At 34.8% G+C, this 22,675-nt stretch overlaps 1 protein-coding gene across 1 annotated transcript in view; it reads right to left on the bottom strand.

Moving 5' to 3' along the window:
* The window catches only part of LOC140678735 (uncharacterized), a 468,885-nt gene that overhangs the window by 324,705 nt on the left and 121,505 nt on the right, over positions 1-22,675 (bottom strand). The gene's annotated exons all lie outside the window — the stretch shown is intronic.

The raw sequence follows: 22,675 nt of genomic DNA, 5'->3' as shown, positions 1-22,675 counted from the left end.
TTTTACCTTGAAAATCTTTTTTTAACTTTTTGAAAAAAAAATTAATTTTTGTAAAAAAAAAATTAATTTTTGTAAAAAAAAATTAATTTTTTAATTTTTTTTAAAAATTTCTACATTTTTTTTACTTTTTTCAAAAAAAAAATTTATTTTTTTAATTAATTTATTTATTTATTTTAATTTTTAATTTTTTTAATTTATTTAAAATATTTTTAATTTTTTTTAAATATTTTTAAATATTTTTAACTTTTTTAAACTTTTTTTAACTTTTTTTTTAACTTTTTTTTTAACTTTTTTAACTTTTTTTTTAAAATGCTACCCTTACTAACCCTAACCCTCACCCTAACCCTAACCCTCATCCTAACCCTAACCCTAACCCTAACCCTAACCCTCACCCTAACCCTCACCCTAACCCTAACCCTCATCCTAACCCTAACCCTAACCCTAACCCTAACCCTAACCCTAACCCTAACCCTTCGTTTACCTGTACAACTTTCTCCAATGCTGCCACATTAAGACGCATTTTATGCCACTCCTTTTTTGTCTCATTTTGTCCACCAAACGTTTCACGCTGTGTGTGAACGCACAAAGGTAAGCTATGTTGATGACTTAAGTTCCTTGGGTGATTTATGTAAAGTCACTATACCGGTAGTTTTTAGCGCTTTCATAGCGAGTCTACTGACAGATATAAGTTAGAACTTTACGCTATTTTATATTAGAAACGCCCCATAACAAGACGGTAGAGAAAAAGAAGACGCTTATCGACTATGTCTGGCGGGAGTGCGCTAATTTTCAGGACTTATGCAGATCCCAAAAACAGATCAGCAGGTACCAGAAGGTAAGAAAAGTTGGTTTTGCGTAATATTGCAAAACAAAAGGCCAGATAATGTGTCCGCTAATGGGTGCCGTTTATACACACACCATAGTAATACTCGTACTTCTGACTACGGTAGCCGTAATGCGCCGACAATCCATCAAGCGGTGTGGCTTCAAAGTTGTACTAAAACATTTTGAAAGATTTTTGAGCGCCGTATGTAACGTTCTTTATTTTCCATGGAACATTTAAAGTTTTGGCGTTGTTTACTGCCGTCATATTGCAGTCTACACGTATCTCTTATGTGTGACTGCCATCTACTGTTCATACTTATCATTACACCATGTACCAAAAAAAATTGCTTTGAGGTCGGTAAGCAAAACCAGAATTATTCCGTACATTAGGCGCACCGGGTTATAAGGCACACTGGAGTCCCCGTTTCCATATGATTTGGGAAATTGTGTTAGATGTAAATATAAACAGAATACAATGATTTGCAAATCCTTTTCAAGCCATATTCAGTTGAATATGCTACAAAGACAACATATTTGATGTTCAAACTCATAAACATTTTTTTTTTTGTGCAAATAATCATTAACTTTAGAATTTGATGCCAGCAACACGTGACAAAGAAGTTGGGAAAGGTGGCAATAAATACTGATAAAGTTGAGGAATGCTCATCAAACACTTATTTGGAACATCCCACAGGTGAACAGGCTAATTGGGAACAGGTGGGTGCCATGATTGGGTATAAAAGTAGATTCCATGAAATGCTCAGTCATTCACAAACAAGGATGGGGCGAGGGTCACCACTTTGTCAACAAATGCGTGAGCAAATTGTTGAACAGTTTAAGAAAAACCTTTCTCAACCAGCTATTGCAAGGAATTTAGGTATTTCACCATCTACGCTCCGTAATATCATCAAAGGGTTCAGAGAATCTGGAGAAATCACTGCACGTAAGCAGCTAAGCCCGTGACCTTCCATCCCTCAGGCTGTACTGCATCAACAAGCGACATCAGTGTGTAAAGGATATCACCACATGTGCTCAGGAACACTTCAGAAACCCACTGTCAGTAACTACAGTTGGTCGCTACATCTGTAAGTGCAAGTTAAAACTCTCCTATGCAAGGCGAAAACCGTTTATCAACAACACCCAGGAACGCCGTCGGCTTCGCTGGGCCTGAGCTCATCTAAGATGGACTGATACAAAGTGGAAAAGTGTTCTGTGGTCTGACGAGTCCACATTTCAAATTGTTTTTGGAAACTGTGGACGTCGTGTCCTCCGGACCAAAAAGGAAAAGAACCATCCGGATTGTTATCGGCGCAAAGTGTAAAAGGCAGCATGTGTGATGGTATGGGGGTGTATTAGTGCCCAAGACATGGGTAACTTACACATCTGTGAAGGCACCATTAATGCTGAAAGGTACATACAGGTTTTGGAGCAACATATGGACGTTACCATGGACGCCCCTGCTTATTTCAGCAAGACAATGCCAAGCCACGTGTTACATCAACGTGGCTTCATAGTAAAAGAGTGCGGGTACTAGACTGGCCTGCCTGTAGTCCAGACCTGTCTCCCAGTGAAAATATGAAGCCTAAAATACCACAAGGGAGACCCAATGACTGTTGAACAACTTAAGCTGTACATCAAGCAAGAATGGGAAAGAATTCCACCTGAGAAGCTTCAAAAATGTGTCTCCTCAGTTCCCAAACGTTTACTGAGTGTTGTTAAAAGGAAAGGCCATGTAACACAGTGGTGAACATGCCCTTTCCCAACTACTTTGGCACGTGTTGCAGCCATGAAATTTTAAGTTAATTATTATTTGCAAAAAATAAAAAAAAGTTTATGAGTTTAAACATCAAATATCTTGTCTTTGTAGTGCATTCAATTGAATATGGGTTGAAAAGGATTAGCAAATCATTGTATTCCGTTTATATTTACATCTAACACAATTTCCCAACTCAAATGGAAACGGGGTTTGTAGCTTCAAGGTCGGTAAGCACAACCGGAATTATTCCGTACATTAGGCGCACCGGGTTATAAGGCGCACTGTCGAGTTTTGAGAAAATGAAAGGATTTTAAGTGCGCCTTATAGTCCGTTAAATACGGTAATTTAAAGGTGATTTTTGGGTATAGGTGTAAAAAGAAGTTAACATGACATAACAGTAATGCATCTTTTGCACATACAGGTAAAAGCCAGTAAATTAGAATATTTTGAAAAACTTGATTTATTTCAGTAATTGCATTCAAAAGGTGTAACTTGTACATTATATTTATTCATTGCACACAGACTGATGCATTCAAATGTTTATTTCATTTAATTTTGATGATTTGAAGTGGCAACAAATGAAAATCCAAAATTCCGTGTGTCACAAAATTAGAATATTACTTAAGGCTAATACAAAAAAGGGATTTTTAGAAATGTTGGCCAACTGAAAAGTATGAAAATGAAAAATATGAGCATGTACAATACTCAATACTTGGTTGGAGCTCCTTTTGCCTCAATTACTGCGTTAATGCGGCGTGGCATGGAGTCGATGAGTTTCTGGCACTGCTCAGGTGTTATGAGAGCCCAGGTTGCTCTGATAGTGGCCTTCAACTCTTCTGCGTTTTTGGCTCTGGCATTCTGCATCTTCCTTTTCACAATACCCCACAGATTTTCTATGGGGCTAAGGTCAGGGGAGTTGGCGGGCCAATTTAGAACAGAAATACCATGGTCCGTAAACCAGGCACGGGTAGATTTTGCGCTGTGTGCAGGCGCCAAGTCCTGTTGGAACTTGAAATCTCCATCTCCATAGAGCAGGTCAGCAGCAGGAAGCATGAAGTGCTCTAAAACTTGCTGGTAGACGGCTGCGTTGACCCTGGATCTCAGGAAACAGAGTGGACCGACACCAGCAGATGACATGGCACCCCAAACCATCACCCAACCATGCAAATTTTGCATTTCCTTTGGAAATCGAGGTCCCAGAGTCTGGAGGAAGACAGGAGAGGCACAGGATCCACGTTGCCTGAAGTCTAGTGTAAAGTTTCCACCATCAGTGATGGTTTGGGGTGCCATGTCATCTGCTGGTGTCGGTCCACTCTGTTTCCTGAGATCCAGGGTCAACGCAGCCGTCTACCAGCAAGTTTTAGAGCACTTCATGCTTCCTGCTGCTGACCTGCTCTATGGAGATGGAGATTTCAAGTTCCAACAGGACTTGGCGCCTGCACACAGCGCAAAATCTACCCGTGCCTGGTTTACGGACCATGGTATTTCTGTTCTAAATTGGCCCGCCAACTCCCCTGACCTTAGCCCCATAGAAAATCTGTGGGGTATTGTGAAAAGGAAGATGCAGAATGCCAGACCCAAAAACGCAGAAGAGTTGAAGGCCACTATCAGAGCAACCTGGGCTCTCATAACACCTGAGCAGTGCCAGAAACTCATCGACTCCATGCCACGCCGCATTAACGCAGTAATCGAGGCAAAAGGAGCTCCAACCAAGTATTGAGTATTGTACATGCTCATGTTTTTCATTTTCATACTTTTCAGTTGGCCAACATTTCTAAAAATCCCTTTTTTGTATTAGCCTTAAGTAATATTCTAATTTTGTGACACACGGAATTTTGGATTTTCATTTGTTGCCACTTCAAATCATCAAAATTAAATGAAATAAACATTTGAATGCATCAGTCTGTGTGCAATGAATAAATATAATGTACAAGTTACACCTTTTGAATGCAATTACTGAAATAAATCAAGTTTTTCAAAATATTCTAATTTACTGGCTTTTACCTGTATAGTTATTTTTTAAAAGTACAAGTAGATCACTTCTGGAGACAATGCTCAGTTGCTCATGTCGAGAAATGAATGGTTCGTTCATCATAAAAGCCGAAATCAGCAGGATGTGTTTTATCGGGTCGATAAACACACACACATAAAAAAAAATCACAAAATAGCCGCAGTGAATTTGATGGATCTGCGTCGCTATCTTTCAGCACGTCCACTAAGCCGAATTAGCTTTACGTTATCGGTGAACAGCGAAAGGCTTGTGTGCAAACGCCAGAAACCCCCGAGGACTGCGACAGGCGTCAAAGTAATCTGCCAACGATATCAGATGAAAATATAAGCTTTTATTGAGCCTGAAAAAAGAAAAGCCTTCCTTTTAAACGCCGTTATTTAATGCGCTATAAACAACACTGCGCCACTGTCGTTCAATTCCATTGGAATCCCACGCCTACGTCCTGCAGGCTCCGATCTGTTGACTGATTAAAACAAATCAAATAGAAGATTTTCACGTACAAGCCTGCAGCTCATTGCGGTCACATGGTCTTATTGCATGTGCAGTGGCGTACGCACACTATCACACAACGTCGAGGCCCTTTTGATTTTCAATTTTGATGCTCAGAGTATATTGTGAGGGCGCCTCACGCCGATGTGAGCGAAGCACTTCTGCAGAAACTCCAGCTTTCTTTCCCCCCCGGGATCGGAGCAGAAAGTGCATTCATCATCACAGCCTCCTCCAAGACAGTCACAGCTGGAGGAGAGAAGCTCGCCTTTAAACCGTACAGACTGCAGGAGGCTCAGTTATCACTTCTTGTTGTGGGTTCTGTCATCAATAGTAATGAATACCTCGCAGCGCCCGAGCGTCAAGCTGCCACCGCGTCGGACCGGCTTTTGTTTCGCTCACGAGTACAGACCCCCGCGTATTTGTTCAACCTCCGGCACAGCTGGGAGGGGAGCGCCTTTGTTGGGAATGAGTAATATGCAGAGGACCAGGTAGGCCCGCATGACCCGCGCTGACAGGAGCAATTAATCACCACATGGTTGGAACCGCGGATCCGTGCTGAGGTTACACCTGCGAGGGCCCGAGGCGCCGTCCAGAAAGTGTTTGGCTGATCTTTAAACAAGCTACGACCAGCTGCATCACGTTGACTTCCAGTCAAGGAGCAGCGACGACCAGCTAACCACGTTTTTAGGCAGCGAGACGGCCGGGAAAAAAAGGAAAAGCTGAAGGTTGACAAGTCGTAAAAAAATCAGACAAACATGATGGACCGTATTTTCTGGACCATAGGGCGCACCGGGTTGTGAGGCACACGACCGATGTCTAGTCAAGCATCGGATTATAAGGTGCATTAAAGGGGTCAAAAAAACAATGTCAGAGAGTATTGTGAAAATTGTTGTTCGTGGGAAATTTTTTGTTTTTTAAAAAATAAAAATAAAAATGAAACAATGTCAGATAGTATTGTGAAAATTGTTGTTCGTAGGAAATGTTTTGTTCTTTAAAAAATAATAATAAAAATAAAAATAAAACAATGTCAGAGAGTATTGTGAAAATTGTTGTTTGTAGGAAATGGTTTTTTTTTAAATAAAATAAATAAAAACAATGTCAGAGAGTATTGTGAAAATTGTTGTTCGTGGGAAATTTTTTGTTTTTTAAAAAATAAAAATAAAAATAAAAATAAAACAATGTCCGATAGTATTGTGAAAATTGTTGTTCGTAGGAAATGTTTTGTTCTTTAAAAAATAAAAATAAAACAATGTCAGAGAGTATTGTGAAAATTGTTGTTCGTAGGAAATATTTGGTTTTTTGAAAAATGAAAATAAAAATAAAACAATGTCAGAGAGTATTGTGAAAATTGTTGTTCGTAGGAAATGTTTTCTATAAAAAAATAAAAAATAAAAATAAACAATGTCAGAGAGTATTGCGAAAATTGTTGTTCGTAGGAAATGTTTTGTTCTTTAAAAAATACAAATAAAAATAAAAATAAAACAATGTCAGCAAGTATTGTGAAAATTGTTGTTCGTAGGAAGTTTTTTTATTTAAAAAAAAAATAAAACAATGTCAGAGAGTATTGCGAAAATTGTGGTTCGTAGGAAATGTTTTGTTCTTTAAAAAAAAAAAATTATATATATATATATATGTCAGAGAGTATTGTGAAAATTGTTGTTTGTAGGAAATGTTTTGTTCTTTGAAAAATAAAAATAAAACAATGTCAGAGAGTATTGTGAAAAGTGTTGTTTGTGGGAAATGTTCTGTTCTTTAAAAAAAATTTAAAATAAATAAACAATGTCATAGAGTATTGTGAAAATTGTTGTTCGTAGGAAATGTTTTGTTATTTAAAAAATAAAAATAAAAATAAAACAATGTGAGAGAGTATTGTGAAAATTGTTGTTCATAGGAAATGTTTAGCTTTTTTTTTAAATAAAAATAAAACAATGTCAGAGAGTATTGTGAAATTTGTTGTTCGTGGGAAATTTTTTGTTTTTTAAAAAATAATAATAAAAATAAAAATAAAACAATGTCAGAGAGTATTGTGAAAATTGTTGTTTGTAGGAAATGTTTTTTTTTAAATAAAATAAAAATAAAAACAATGTCAGAGAGTATTGTGAAAATTGTTGTTCGTGGGAAAATTTTTGTTTTTTAAAAAATAAAAATAAAAATAAAAATAAAACAATGTCCGATAGTATTGTGAAAATTGTTGTTCGTAGGAAATGTTTTGTTCTTTAAAAAATACAAATAAAACAATGTCAGAGAGTATTGTGAAAATTGTTGTTCGTAGGAAATATTTGGTTTTTTGAAAAATGAAAATAAAAATAAAACAATGTCAGAGAGTATTGTGAAAATTGTTGTTCGTAGGAAATGTTTTCTATAAAAAAATAAAAAATAAAAATAAACAATGTCAGAGAGTATTGCGAAAATTGTTGTTCGTAGGAAATGTTTTGTTCTTTAAAAAATACAAATAAAAATAAAAATAAAACAATGTCAGCAAGTATTGTGAAAATTGTTGTTCGTAGGAAGTTTTTTTATTTAAAAAAAAATAAAACAATGTCAGAGAGTATTGCGAAAATTGTGGTTCGTAGGAAATGTTTTGTTCTTTAAAAAATATATATATATATGTCAGAGAGTATTGTGAAAATTGTTGTTCGTAGGAAATGTTTTGTTCTTCGAAAAAAATAAATAAATAAATAAAACAATGTCAAAGAGTATTGTGAAAATTGTTGTTCGTAGGAAATGTTGTGTTTTTTTAAAAATAAAAATAAAACAATGTCAGAGAGTATTGTGAAAAATGTTGTTCGTAGGAAATGTTTTGTTCTTTAAAAAAAAATAAAAAATAAAATAAACAATGTCAGAGAGTATTGTGAAATTTGTTGTTCGTAGGAAATGTTTTGTTCTTTAAAAAAGTTAAAAATAAAAATAAAACAATGTCAGATAGTATTGTGAAAATTGTTGTTCATAGGAAATGTTTTGTTCTTTAAAAAATAAAAATAAAACAATGTCAGAGTATTGTGAAAATTGTTGTTCGTAGGAAATGTTTTGTTCTTTAAAAAATAAAAATAAAAATAAAACAATGTCAGATAGTATTGTGAAAATTGGTGTTCGTAGGAAATGTTTTGTTCTTTAAAAATAAAAATAAAACAATGTCAGAGAGTATTGTGAAAATTGTTGTTCGTAGGAAATTTTTTGTTGTTTAAAACAAAAAAAATTAAAATAAAAACAATGTCAGAGTATTGTGAAAATTGTTGTTTGTAGGAGATGTTTTGTTCTTTAAAATAAATTAAATAAATTAAAAAAAACAATGTCAGAGAGTATTGTGAAAATTGTTGTTCCTAGGAAATGTTTTGTTCTTTAAAAAAAATAAAATAAAAATAAAAACAATGTCAGAGAGTATTGTGAAAATTGTTGTTTGTAGGAAATGTTTTGTTCTTTAAAAAATAAAAATAAAACAATGTCAGAGAGTATTGTGAAAATTGTTGTTCGTAGGAAATAATTTGTTTTTTAAAAAAAATAAAAATAAAAAAAATAAAAAAATGTCAGAGAGTATTGTGAAATGTGTTGTTTGTAGGAAATGTTTTGTTCTTTACAAAAGTTAAAAATAAAAATAAAAGTGAAAATAAAACAATGTCAGATAGTATTGTGAAAATTGTTGTTCGAAGGAAATGTTTGGTTCTTTAAAAAAAAAACAATGTCAGAGAGTATTGTGAAAATTGTTGTTCGTAGGAAATGTTTTCTATAAAAAAAATAATAAAAAAAATAAACAATGTCAGAGAGTATTGCGAAAATTGTTGTTCGTAGGAAATGTTTTGTTCTTTAAAAAATACAAATACAAATAAAAATAAAACAATGTCAGCAAGTATTGTGAAAATTGTTGTTCGTAGGAAATATTTGGTTTTTTGAAAAATGAAAATAAAAATAAAACAATGTCAGAGAGTATTGTTAAAATTGTTGTTCGTAGGAAATGTTTTGTTCTTTAAAATAAAAAATAAAAAAAATAAATGTCAGAGAGTATTGTGAAAATTGTTGTTCGTAGGAAATGTTTTGTTCCTTAAAAAATAAAAATAAAAATAAAACAATGTCAGAGAGTATTGTGAAAATTGTTGTTTGTAGGAAATGTTTTGTTCTTTAAAAAAATTAAAAATTAAAATTAAAATTAAAAAATGTCAGAGAGTATTGTGAAAATTGTTGTTCGTAGGAAATGTTTTGTTCTTTACAAAAGTTAAAAATAAAAATAAAAGTGAAAATAAAACAATGTCAGAGAGTATTCTGATAATTGTTGTTCGTAGGAAATGTTTTGTTCTTTAAAAAATAATAATAAAAATAAAAATAAAACAATGTCAGAGAGTATTGTGAAAATTGTTGTTCGTAGGAAATGTTTGGTTCTTTAAAAAAAAAAAAAAAACAATGTCAGAGAGTATTCTGATAATTGTTGTTCGTAGGAAATGTTTTGTTCTTTAAAAAATAATAATAAAAATAAAAATAAAACAATGTCAGAGAGTATTGTGAAAATTGTTGTTTGTAGGAAATGTTTTGTTCTTTAAAAAATAAAAATAAAAATAAAACAATGTCAGAGAGTATTGTGAAAATTGTTGTTTGTGGGAAATGTTTGGTTCTTTAAAAAATAATAATAAAAATAAAAATAAAACAATGTCAGATAGTATTGTGAAAATTGCTGTTCGTAGGAAACGTTTTGTTCTTTAAAAATAAAAATAAAAATAAAACAATGTCAGAGAGTATTGTGAAAATTGTTGTTTGTAGGAAATGTTTTGTTCTTTAAAAAAAATTGAATTTAAAAAAAAAAAAACAATGTCAGAGAGTATTGTGAAAATTGTTGTTCATAGGAGATATTTTGTTCTTTAAAAAAATTAAAAATTAAAATATAAATAAAACAAATGTCAGAGAGTATTGTAAAAATTGTTGTTCATAGGAAATGTTTTGTTCTTTAAAAAAAAATTGTCTCTTTTGATACATTTTAGCATTTGAGTTATTATTAAGTTCATCTGAGTATTGAAGTACAACTGTTACGTTGAGCTAAAGAAGGGGGATGTAGAGCATTCACGTAATGCTCACTTGGTAGTTATTGTACCTTGGCAGCCACCGTATTTGTTATTGTGTACTACACATGCGCAAGCCGGTTCTTTTCTATATAGCATGCTGTGATATCAACCAGTGCTATGGAGAGCTGTACCAGTGAGTTGTAAATAAACAGAGTTCACTTTATAAAGTATTACCCTCCGTCTGGTCAGTCAACATTTTTTTTTTCTAAATGTAAAAGACTTCCTTGTGGTCTACATAACATGTGATTGTGGTTCTTTGGTCAAAATGTTGCATAGATGATGTTTTACACATCATCTTCAAGCCGCTTTCTGACAGTCGCTTCAGGATGCGCCGTTTTGTGGGCGCTCTTATTTACGTGGCTCACCTTCGACAGCGTCTTCTCCCCGTCATCTTTGTTGTAGCGGTGTAGCGTGCAAGGACGAAGAATGATAAATGATAAATGGGTTATACTTGTATAGCACTTTTCTACCTTCAAGGTACTCAAAGCGCTTTGACACTATTTCCACATTCACCCATTCACACACACATTCACACACTGATGGAGGGAGCTGCCATGCAAGGCGCTAACCAGCACCCATCAGGAGCAAGGGTGAAGTGTCTTGCTCAGGACACAACGGACGTGACTAGGATGGTAGAAGGGGATTGAACCCCAGTAACCAGCAACCCTCCGATTGCTGGCACGGCCACTCTACCAACTTCGCCACGCCGTCCACCCTTGATGATGAGTGCCAAGCAGTGAAGGAAATGGGTCCCATTTTTATAGTCTTTGGTATGACTCGGCCGGGGTTTGAACTCACAACCTACCGACCCTACGGACTCTTGGGAGAAGAAGGAGTGCCGCGTGCCTGGCGACCCTTTTCTGTCGAGGACGTGAAGATATCTACTTATTCGGAATTATGACACCAGGACATCTGCTGATTGGAGTAAGCGTTGCTCTGGTTTTTCCACAAATTGGAAGTTGCTGGCAGTCTTCAAAGTACCCCAAAGCTGCCACAAATGATTGGAGGATGCGGGAAGAACTGTGGACACTTGTGATTTTGGATCACATCGGACTGTCTGCCCCGCAGGTTTGAGGACCAGTCATAGACAATTTGGAGTGAAAAGCTCGTATACAAAACATTCTAACTTGGATTGTTTCCCTGCCTTCGAGACTCTCCTGAAGGACAGTGCAGCGAAGACGCAACAAACTCCCTTCTTGTCTCTCATGGACACACACCTGTTGTTGTTGACTTTGGACTAGCGACTGCACGACATTAAGGCCGCGGAACAGAGACACACTGCAGGCTTACACACAAACATGCATCCATAAAAATATACGCCACACACATACATACCCCCCAGCCCCTACCCCCAATCCAACGCCCTCGACGCAAATCCCATAGGGCTGATGAAAGGATGGTCAGCGCCTGAGAGCTGCGGCCTACCACCATGACCCCGCACTCCCTTCCCTCTGTTGCTAGATATCTCGAGATGTATGTTGTAATATGTATATGTGCTTTGCTATGGAGGTTTTTTCCCACTCCAGACGGGGCCCCCTTAGGAGCCCAGTCTAGATTGTATTTTTTTACCCATCCTTCCCCAGCGTTATACCTTTTTCGCCATCTTGTACAGGGCGCCTTGTGGCGACCCATCAGCGTTCCTGTTCTGTAACCCTGTACACTGTTTGTTTGTCTAATCTTGAACGGTTTGTGCTGAAAACAAAGTTCCGTTGTACTTGTGCAATGACAATAAAGACCTATCCTATCCATCCTATCCTATCTCAGGGTGGACACTCTAACCACTAGGCCACCGAGTAGGTAGAACCCAGTGACGTGCAGTCACTAGAGGCAGGTGAGGCCCCGCCTCACCTGCCATCATGGAAAGAAAAAAAATGTAAAAACAAAAAAAAAATTTAAATTGTTATATGTATCCAGTGATTATACTATAAAGTTATTTTCCATTTAACTTCACCAGTTTTAGATTATTTTTATTCAAAATTGCTGAATTTTCACATTTGCCGTTCAAATACTGAGAAGAGACGGTGCGGTGAACAGCAGCCAGTTGAGGCACGTCACTCAGTGCCTCTAACATGGATTGCGCAATGACTCGGCTAACTGCTGGCCTGCTGTGCAGTGAGACTGTATTGCTATATGAATTATATTATACATTTCCATAGTTTAGTTAGCTGAGGTATATAATGTACAGTGTATTTTGTCAACAACTGTATGTGTGTAAAGTTTTTCTTGTGCTGAGCAATCATAAAACGGCTGCAAAAGACACACTGGCTGAGGCTCCAGTAACCCCGCCTCCTGCACCCCCGCCGTAGAATTGTTATATTAACTAAAGCCCACACTTAAACTTTCCACGTGCAAGATTGAATCTATTTAAATAAAATATTTCATAAGAAGCCAAAAAGTGCAAAAACAATAATGTTGGTGTTGGAGGAGTTGTGAATGACTGCAGGGACACAACATTAGATACACCTGCAGACTGCAGGTGTACCTAATTCACAACTCCTCCAACACAAACATTATTGTTTTTGCACTTTTTGGCTTCTTATTAAATAACTTTTGTAACCTATTTTCATGGGCTTTCCTCTTTGTGATGTTAAGTTCCTGTTATGCGCTGTTATACAGTATATGCCTTGAGCTCTTATTTTGAAGGCGCTTAGAGCGGAAGTGATGTCACGTTGCGGAGGTTTTTGAAAGAAGGTAAATAAAGTGGTCCTCGTGTAAACTGGAGCCTCCGTGTTTGTTATTTTGTAGTTTCATACAGTATAGGCCACATTTATAAACCCTCGGTTACACTTTTTTAAATAGATTCAATCTTGCACGTGGAAAGTTGAAGTGAGGGCTTTAGTTGCGGCGCATGGACTTCATTTATAAGTAAAGGTAAGACCATAATAAAGTTTTTTTTATTAAATGTGCTTTTTTGTGTGCTACAGTTTGTATGTGTAAAGTTAAAGTTAAGTTAAAGTAGCAATGATTGTCACACACACACTAGGTGTAATGAAATTTGTTGTCTGTATTTGACCCATCCCCTTGATCACCCCCTGGGAGGTGAGGGGAGCAGTGGGCAGCAGCGGCGCCGCACCTGGGAATCATTTTTGGTGATTTAACCCCCAATTCCAAGCCTTGATGCTGAGTCGCAAGCAAGGAAGAATGCTGGTATGAGCTTTTAAACATAACCCGTTAACTGCTGCCAATCAAATGGTGTATAAGATACTCTTTAGGGTTCATATGTTTGTAAATGTGACTGTGATGAAGTCAGTGCCTCACCAGCCATCAACCTCACCGTACGTCACTGGTAGAACCAATAGAACCAATAGAACACAAAGCCAAAAACTTGAGAAACAGAAACAGGGATTAGGAACAAAGTACATTTAGACCTAAGAGTACGACCAGAAACTAAAGGCTCTAAACACAATGTGGCTAGAACACAATGGCGGGTAGAAAACATGAGGGCAGAAACCAAGTATATAGCAAAGAACCAAGGTTAGGAACAAAGACTAAATGACCTGACATGGAACTTGAGGACTACATGACCAATTATAACGACCTGTCACAGGCAAGAAATGATATTTCATTAATAACAACACACACAACAACCCTTTTCATCGCTAATCAAAGCAAATTTAATTCACCCCTTTGACTCGAACCCCTTCGATCAACGTCAGCCACCTCTTTTAATTCCTGCCGTCCTGTCCGCTCACTCGGAACGCCGGCGGGTCTTTGCTCGCTCATCTATGTAGGACAAGTAGTCTGAAGCAATAACGGAACAAGATGAATGTGCGGGGGATATGTGTCCGTGTGAGAGCTCTTGTCGCTGACAGTTTGGCTGCACAAAGGGGGTGGACCGGCGCCGCTTGATTTCCTGTTCGGATCCCGACCGCGGCTAAATTGGAATCACTCTGACAACCTCTGGCGTTAAGATGGATTGCTGCAGTTAAAGAAAAAAAGGGCCGGCCTTTTTTTTCTAAAACGGAATAATACAGGAATTAATGCTGGTGACAGACAGCTGACCCGGGCAGTGCATGAAAGGGAGAAAAAGGGTGGAAGCCACCAAGCACATCCAAAAGCTCTCAGTGAGCCGGGATGGATGTTTGATCAACTGTCTGGGCTTTAACCAGCCTTGCCAAAGTACACCTGCCTGGAGGACAAAAGATACCACACCCACCCAAGGGTGTCAAGGAAATCTGTGCCGAAAAGGCTCAAAACTCATCCAGATTCTCTGCATTTCCAGGACAATGGCCGTCTGCATTCCAAGCAGCGACTCAAATGACCAAACAATACTCTTAGATTGTGCTCCTTCCATGCCAAGCGTGATGCAATGGATTTTGGAAAGTCACTATGACATCAGGGTGTGTAGGCCACAAGTCATAGCGGCTGGCTGCAGCTCATTGCCCTGCAGTAATGGCAGGCATGCACGCACCTGAGACCGGGAGGTGCAGCGTCAGGTGGAGCCCATTACTTCCTCCAAAGTGTTCCATGTGCTAATAAACAGCTTCACAAAGTGTGACCCCCAGCTCAACTGATGTATACCAAGCAGGCTTTACATACATGCAATGTGCTGCTTGGGTGTTTGTGAGCTTTCAGGTTGGTGCAAGTGTGACATCTAGTGGTCATTGTGCAGCACTACAGCACAACATTACTTTTGTGTGTTTTTTGGTAGACATCATGCAAGCCTTTATCAATCAATCAATGTTTATTTATATAGCCCTAAATCCCAAGTGTCTCAAAGGGCTGCACAAGCCACAACGACATCCTCGGCTCAGATCCCACATCAGGGCCAGAAAAAAACTCAACCCAATGGAATGCTATGAGAAATCTTGTAGGTGACCGCAGATGTGGGTGACCGGTGCAATGGGAAAAACTCACAACCCAGTGGGATGTCAATATGAATGACTATGAGAAACCTTGGAGAGGACCGGATGCAATGGATGTTGAGTGGGTCTAGCATAATATTATATATTATTTTTTAGACAAAAATACTTTTTTTTTTTTTAGACAAAAAAAAATAAAAACGTTTTTTAGACATGTATCTCGTGCGCACGAGATACATGTCTAAAAAAAAAGTTATAAAAAAAGTTATAAAAATAAATAAAGAATAATTTTATCATTTTTTTTATTTTTATTTTTTTTTAGACAAAAAAATGTTTTTTTTTTTTTTAGACATGTATCTCGTGCGCACGAGATAGTTTCTCGTGCGCACGAGATACATGTCTAAAAAAATGAATAAAAAATTATAAAGTTATAAAAAAAAATAAAGAATAATTTTATTTTATTTTTTTTATTTTTTAGACAAAAATACTTTTTTTTTTTTAGACAAAAAAAAATAAAAACAACTGTTAGACATGTATCTCGTGCGCACGAGATAGTTTCTCGTGCGCACGAAATACATGTCTAAAAAAATAAATAAAAAATTATAAAGTTATAAAAAAAATAAAGAATAATTGTATTTTATTTTTTTTATTTTTTAGACAAAAATACTTTTTTTTTTTAGACAAAAAAAAATAAAAACAATTTTTAGACATGTATCTAGTGCGCACGAGATAGTTTCTCGTGCGCACGAGATACATGTCTAAAAAAAAAGTTATAAAAAAAGTTATAAAAAAAATCAAGAATAATTTTATAATTTTTTTTATTTTTATTTTTTTTTAGACAAAAAAAATTTTTTATTTTTTTTTAGACATGTATCTCGTGCACACGAGATAGTTTCTCGTGCGCACGAGATACATGTCTAAAAAAATGAATAAAAAATTATAAAGTTATAAAAAAAAATAAAGAATAATTGTATTTTTTTTGTATTTTTTTTTAGACAAAAATATTATTTTTTTTAGACAAAAAAAAATAAAAACAATTTTTAGACATGTATCTCGTGCGCACGAGATAGTTTCTCGTGCGCACGAGATACATGTCTAAAAAAAAGTTATAAAAAAAGTTATAAAAAAAATAAAGAATCATTTTATCATTTTTTTATTTTTATTTTTTTTTAGACAAAATTTTTTTTTTTTTTTTTTTTTAGACATGTATCTCGTGCGCACGAGATAGTTTCTCATGCGCACGAGATACATGTCTAAAAAAATAAATAAAAAATTATAAAGTTATTAAAAAAAATAAAGAATTATTTTTTTATTTTTTTTTATTATTTAGACAAAAATACTTTTTTTTTTTTTAGACAAAAAAGAATAAAAACAAATTTTAGACATGTATCTCGTGCGCACGAGATAGTTTTTCGTGCGCACGAGATACATGTCTAAAAAAAAAGTTATAAAAAAAGTTATAAAAAAAATAAAGAATAATTTTATCATTTTTTTTATTTTTATTTTTTTTTTAGACAAAAAAACATTTATTTTTTTTAGACATGTATCTCGTGCGCACGAGATAGTTTCTCGTGCGCACGAGATACATGTCTAAAAAAATGAATAAAAAATTATAAAGTTATAAAAAAAAATAAAGAATAATTGTATTTTATTTTTTTTATTTTTTAGACAAAAATACTTTTTTTTTTTTTAGACAAAAAAAAAATAAAAACAATTTTTAGACATGTATCTCGTGCGCACGAGATAGTTTCTCATGCGCACGAGATACATGTCTAAAAAAAAGTTATAAAAAAAGTTATAAAAAAAATCAAGAATAATTTTATAATTTTTTTTATTTTTATTTTTTTTTAGACAAAAAAAATGTTTATTTTTTTTTAGACATGTATCTCGTGCACACGAGATAGTTTCTCGTGCGCACGAGATACATGTCTAAAACAATGAATAAAAAATTATAAAGTTATAAAAAAAAATAAAGAATAATTGTATTTTTTTTTTTTTTTTTTTAGACAAAAATATTTTTTTTTTAGACAAAAAAAAATAAAAACAATTTTTAGACATGTATCTCGTGCGCACGAGATACATGTCTAAAAAAAAAGTTATAAAAAAAGTTATAAAAAAAAATAAAGAATAATTTTATAATTTTCTTTATTTTTATTTTTTTTTAGACAAAATTTTTTTCTTTTTTTTTTTAGACATGTATCTCGTGCGCACGAGATAGTTTCTCATGCGCACGAGATACATGTCTAAAAAAATAAATAAAAAATTATAAAGTTATTAAAAAAAATAAAGAATTATTTTTTTATTTTTTTTTATTATTTAGACAAAAATACTTTTTTTTTTTTTTAGACAAAAAAGAATAAAAACAAATTTTAGACATGTATCTCGTGCGCACGAGATAGTTTCTCGTGCGCACGAGATACATGTCTAAAAAAAAAGTTATAAAAAAAGTTATAAAAAAAATAAAGAATAATTTTATAATTTTTTTTATTTTTATTTTTTTTTAGACAAAAAAAAATGTTTATTTTTTTTTAGACATGTATCTCGTGCGCACGAGATAGTTTCTCGTGCGCACGAGATACATGTCTAAAAAAATAAATAAAAAATTATAAAGTTATAAAAAAAAATAAAGAATAATTTTATTTTATTTTTTTTATTTTTTAGACAAAAATACTTTTTTTTTTTAGACAAAAAATAAATAAAAAAATTTTTTAGACATGTATCTCGTGCGCACGAGATAGTTTCTCGTGCGCACGAGATACATGTCTAAAAAAAAAAGCTATAAAAAAAGTTATAAAAAAAAAAAAGAATAATTTTATCATTTTTTTTATTTTTATTTTTTTTTTAGACAAAAAAAAATGTATTTATTTTTTTTAGACATGTAGTGGATCTAACATAATAGTGAAAGTCCAGTCCATAGTGGATCTAACATAATAGTAAGAGTCCAGTCCATAGTGGATCTAACATAATAGTAAGAGTCCAGTCCATAGTGGATCTAACATAATAGTAAGAGTCCAGTCCATAGTGGGGCCAGTAGGAGACCATCCCGAGCGGGGACGGGTCAGCAGCACAGAGATGTCCCCAACCGATGCACAGGCGAGCGGTCCACCCCAGGTCCCGACTCTGAACAGCCAGCACTTCATCCATGGCCCCCTTTCACAAGGGAGAGATCAAGAAGCAGCAACATAGCAGGTACATATTTGTATATAGCCCTTATACATTGACAAATAAAGCTCAGTTTTGTTATTCATCCATCCATCCATTTTCTAACGCTTGTTATATTTTTTGTTGAATTATTTTATTTATGTTCAATAGAAAAAATAATAATTGTAAATGTATGTAGTGGTTGTCTGAAGGGTGTATTTTTTGCTTTGAAAATGCTTGCAAACAGCCACTTTAAGTCATCAAAAACATGCCAAGTTAAATCAATCAATCAATCAAAGTTTATTTATATAGCCCTTAATCACAAGTGTCTCAAAGGGCTGCACAAGCCACGACGACATCCTCGGTTCAGATCCCACATCAGGGCAAGGAAAAACTCAACCCAATGGAATAAAAGATGTGACTTTAAGGTTTTACTACTTACGTATAAAATACTGCACGGTCTAGCTCCATCCTATCTTGCTGATTGCATTGTACCATATGTCCCGGCAAGACATCTGCCTTCAAAGAACTCCGGCTTATTAGTGATTCCCAGAGCCCAAAAAAAGTCTGCGGGCTACCTTAAAGTCGCATCAATGTTGTTACCCTAGGGGAAACTGGGTAAAACACGGCACACTGACAAAGCTTAACCTATTGTACGACCACAATCTACAAGGTTAAAACAGTTCGCTTCTCTTTCTTCCCCGCCATCTTTCTTTTGTAATTCAATCAATCATATCATTTGCAGTGCGGTATAGACTAATGGGGATCCTTAATAAACTAATAAACTGTTCAGCAGATTTTTACAGCATAAACCTACAAATTGGTACGGAGCCCCTGAAGGGTCATGGGGGAATTTCTTTTTTTTTTCATAATTATTATTATTTTATTTTTATTTTTTTAGACATGTGTCTCGTGCGCACGAGAAACTTTTTATAAAGTTATCAAAAAAATGAAAAAAAAATTATATATATATTTTTTTTTTCTTTTTTTAGACATGTATCTCGTGCACACGAGAAAGTTTCTTGTGCGCACGAGATACATTTAAATACTTTTTTTTTTTTGTCTAAAAAAAAAATAAAAATAAAAAAAATAAAATTATTCTTTATTTTTTTTATAACTTTATAAAAAGTTTCTCATGCGCACGAGATACATGTCTAAAAAAAAAAAAATGTTTGTCTAAAAAAAATAAAAAAATAAAATTATTCTTTATTTTTTTTATAACTTTATAAAAAGTTTCTCATGCGCACGAGACAGTTTCTCGTGCGCACGAGATACATGTCTAAAAAAAAAAAATGTTTGTCTAAAAAAAATGAAAAAATAAAATTATTCTTTATTTTTTTTATAACTTTATAAAAAGTTTCTCATGCGCACAAGATACATGTCTAAAAAAAAAAAAATGTTTGTCTAAAAAAAATAAAAAAATAAAATTATTCTTTATTTTTTTTATAACTTTATAAAAAAGTTTCTCGTGCACACGAGGTACATGTCTAAAAAAAATTATTTTTTTTTGTCTAAAAAAAATAAATAATTATTATAAAATAATTCCTTATTTTTTTTATAACTTTATAAAAAGTTTCTCGTGCGCACGAGATACATGTCTAAAAAAAACTTCTTTTTTTTTTGTCTAAAAATAAATAAATAAAATTATTCTTTATTTTTTTATAACTTTATCATTTTTTTTTTGTCTAAAAAAAAAATATTTCTGTCTAAAAAAATTAAAAATAAAAATACAATTATTCTTTATTTTTTTTATAACTTTATAATATTTTTTTTTTTAGACATGTATCTCGTGCGCACGAGAAACTATCTCGTGCGCACGAGATACATGTCTAAAAAAATATTTATTTTTTTTTGTCTAAAAAAAAATAAAAATAAAAAAAATAATAAAATTATTCTTTATTTTTTTATAACTTTATAAAAAGTTTCTCGTGCGCAGGAGATACATGTCTAAAAAAATGTTTTAAATTAAAAAAATTATTTAAAAAATGTTGCCCCATAAACTCTGGCCCGCGGGCCAAATTTGGCCCGCCGTGTAATTTCATTTGGCACTTGAGGCGATATCAAATTAACATTAGAGCTGGCCCGCCGATTATATACAGCGGCTGTGCCGCTGTAACAACGCATTCACCGCTAATACTCATACTTGCCAACCCTCCCGATATTCCCGGGAGACTCCCGAATTTCAGTGCCCCTCCCGAAAATCTCCCGGGGCAACCATTCTCCCGAATTTCTCCCGGTCAACATTATTGGGGGCGTGCCTTAAAGGCACTGCCTTCAACGTCCTCTACAACCTGTCGTCACGTCAGCTTTTCCTCCATACAAACAGCGTGCCGGCCCAAACACATTTCGGGAGAACATCCGCACCGTATCACAACATAAATACAACAGAACAAATACCCAGAACCCCTAGCAGCACTAACTCTTCTGGGACGCTACAATATTCACCCCCGCTACCACAAAATTCTTGCCATCTCTGTCGTAGCATGGCTTTCGTGGGTAAAGTGTGCGGAACAAACGTCCAATTTCTTGCCACTTTGGCATCTTTGGGCCACTGGTGCAACTTGAATCCGTCCCTGTTGGTGTTGTTACACCCTCCGACAACACACCGACGAGGCATGATGTCTCCAAGGTACGGAAAACAGTCGAAAAAAACGGAAAATAACCGAGCTGATTTGACTCGGTGTTTGAGAAAATGGCGGATTGCTTCCCGATGTGACGTCATCGCTCCGAGAGCGAACAATAGAAAGGCGTTTAATTCGCCAAAATTCACCCATTTAGAGTTCGGAAATCGGTTAAAAAAATATATGGTCTTTTTTCTGCAACATCAAGGTATATATTGACGCTTACATAGCAGTGTTTCCCACACATTCATTTATTTGTGGCGAAAGAATTACGTCCGCCACAAATGGATTTTTCGGCTTTTGACTCGCTCGCTCGACCGCTCATAAAAGCAATGGGACTCTGTCTGTGAATGTACCTTGTAGTTACAACTCCGGTACAGTAGGTGGCGGTAGCCTACTATGCATTGTAACTCCGCCAATAGCACTTAATTCACCTGGTGGGCCAGAAGAAGAAGAAGAAGAAGAAGAAGAAGACGGCGGAGTAAAAGAACGGACCGACCGGATCAAAATACGAGGGTAATATAGGTTGTAGGTAGATAAGTTATAGCTGCATCGCTCGCGGCTCGTCATATATTTAACGTTAATCCGCGATTTCACCGAGCGTTTCACTCACGGTGAGCAGCCTGACGCTGCTTCATTAACACCGCCGCTGTTGTCACGTCACGTGTTACCATACCGACGAGCTAACGTGTCCAGGTTATAACCCTGTTGTCAATAAACACACGTGGAGACGGTGCTTCAGATACTGCATTAATAATGAAGCTAAATTGTCCACTGTCCACTGCAGCATGTGAATGCAATGAAAAGAATAAAATCTGAGCCAACCAGCTGTTAAAATGTTGTCCAGGTTAATGTTTTGGCCATTAAAGGCTCTTCATTTCAAGATTTCAACTGTGATCGGGCTTTAAACAGGTGGCTGACCTGTTCAGATGGGTGTAACTCAGGGGTGCTCACACTTTTTCTGCAGGCGAGCTACTTTTCAATTGATCAAGTCGTGGGGATCTACCTCATTCATATATATCATTTATATTTACTTATTTATGAAGTATATGTTTTTGTTAACAAGTTAAAGGTGCTTAATGATAATGCAAGCATGTTTAACACATATAGTTAATATTGTTAATAAATTAAAGGTGTTTAATGATAATACAAGTATGTTTAATACATATAGTTAATATTGTTAACAAGTTAAAGGTGTTTAAAGATAATACAAGCATGTTTAACACATATTGTTAATAAATTAAAGGTGTTTAATGATAATACAAGCATGTTTAATACATATAGTTAATATTGTTAACAAGTTAAAGGTGTTTAATGATAATGCAAGCATGTTTAACACATATTGTTAATAAATTAAAGGTGTTTAATGATAATACAAGCATGTTTAATACATATAGTTAATATTGTTAACAAGTTAAAGGTGTTTAATGACAATACAAGCATGTTTAACACATATAGTTAATATTGTTAACAAGTTAAAGGTGTTTAAAGATAATACAAGCATGTTCAACACATATAGTTAATATTGTTAACAAGTTAAAGGTGTTTAAAAATAATACAAGCATGTTTAACACATATAGATTCCTTTCTTTCATGAAGTTCATAAGTTGGTGTATTACCTGATTGTGATGACTTGCATTGATAGGAATCAGACAGTGGTGCTGATAACGTCCGCATTTTCGAATGGAGGAGGAAAAAAAGTCCTCCTTTCTGTCCAATACCACATGAAAGTGGTTGGTTTTTGGCATCTTATTTGTCCAGCTTCTGTACTCCTTTGTATACACTTTACAAGAAATACATTGTCGGCAAACTCCGTAGCTTGCTAGCTTGTGCACGCCAGCTTTCTGAGACTCTTATTTTGTTAGCGCAACTGTGCAGTCGGGTCTTTGGAGTTTTGACGACAGGTACGGCGCCAGAGTCTGTTGAAATAAAGTGTTTCTCGCCTTCCTGTCGGTAATTTTAATGAGCTAAATATGTACATAAAG

Source organism: Nerophis lumbriciformis, linkage group LG04, assembly GCF_033978685.3.
Source record: "Nerophis lumbriciformis linkage group LG04, RoL_Nlum_v2.1, whole genome shotgun sequence".
Lineage (NCBI taxonomy): Eukaryota > Metazoa > Chordata > Actinopteri > Syngnathiformes > Syngnathidae > Nerophis > Nerophis lumbriciformis.
This window is presented reverse-complemented; position numbering and strand designations above follow the sequence as displayed.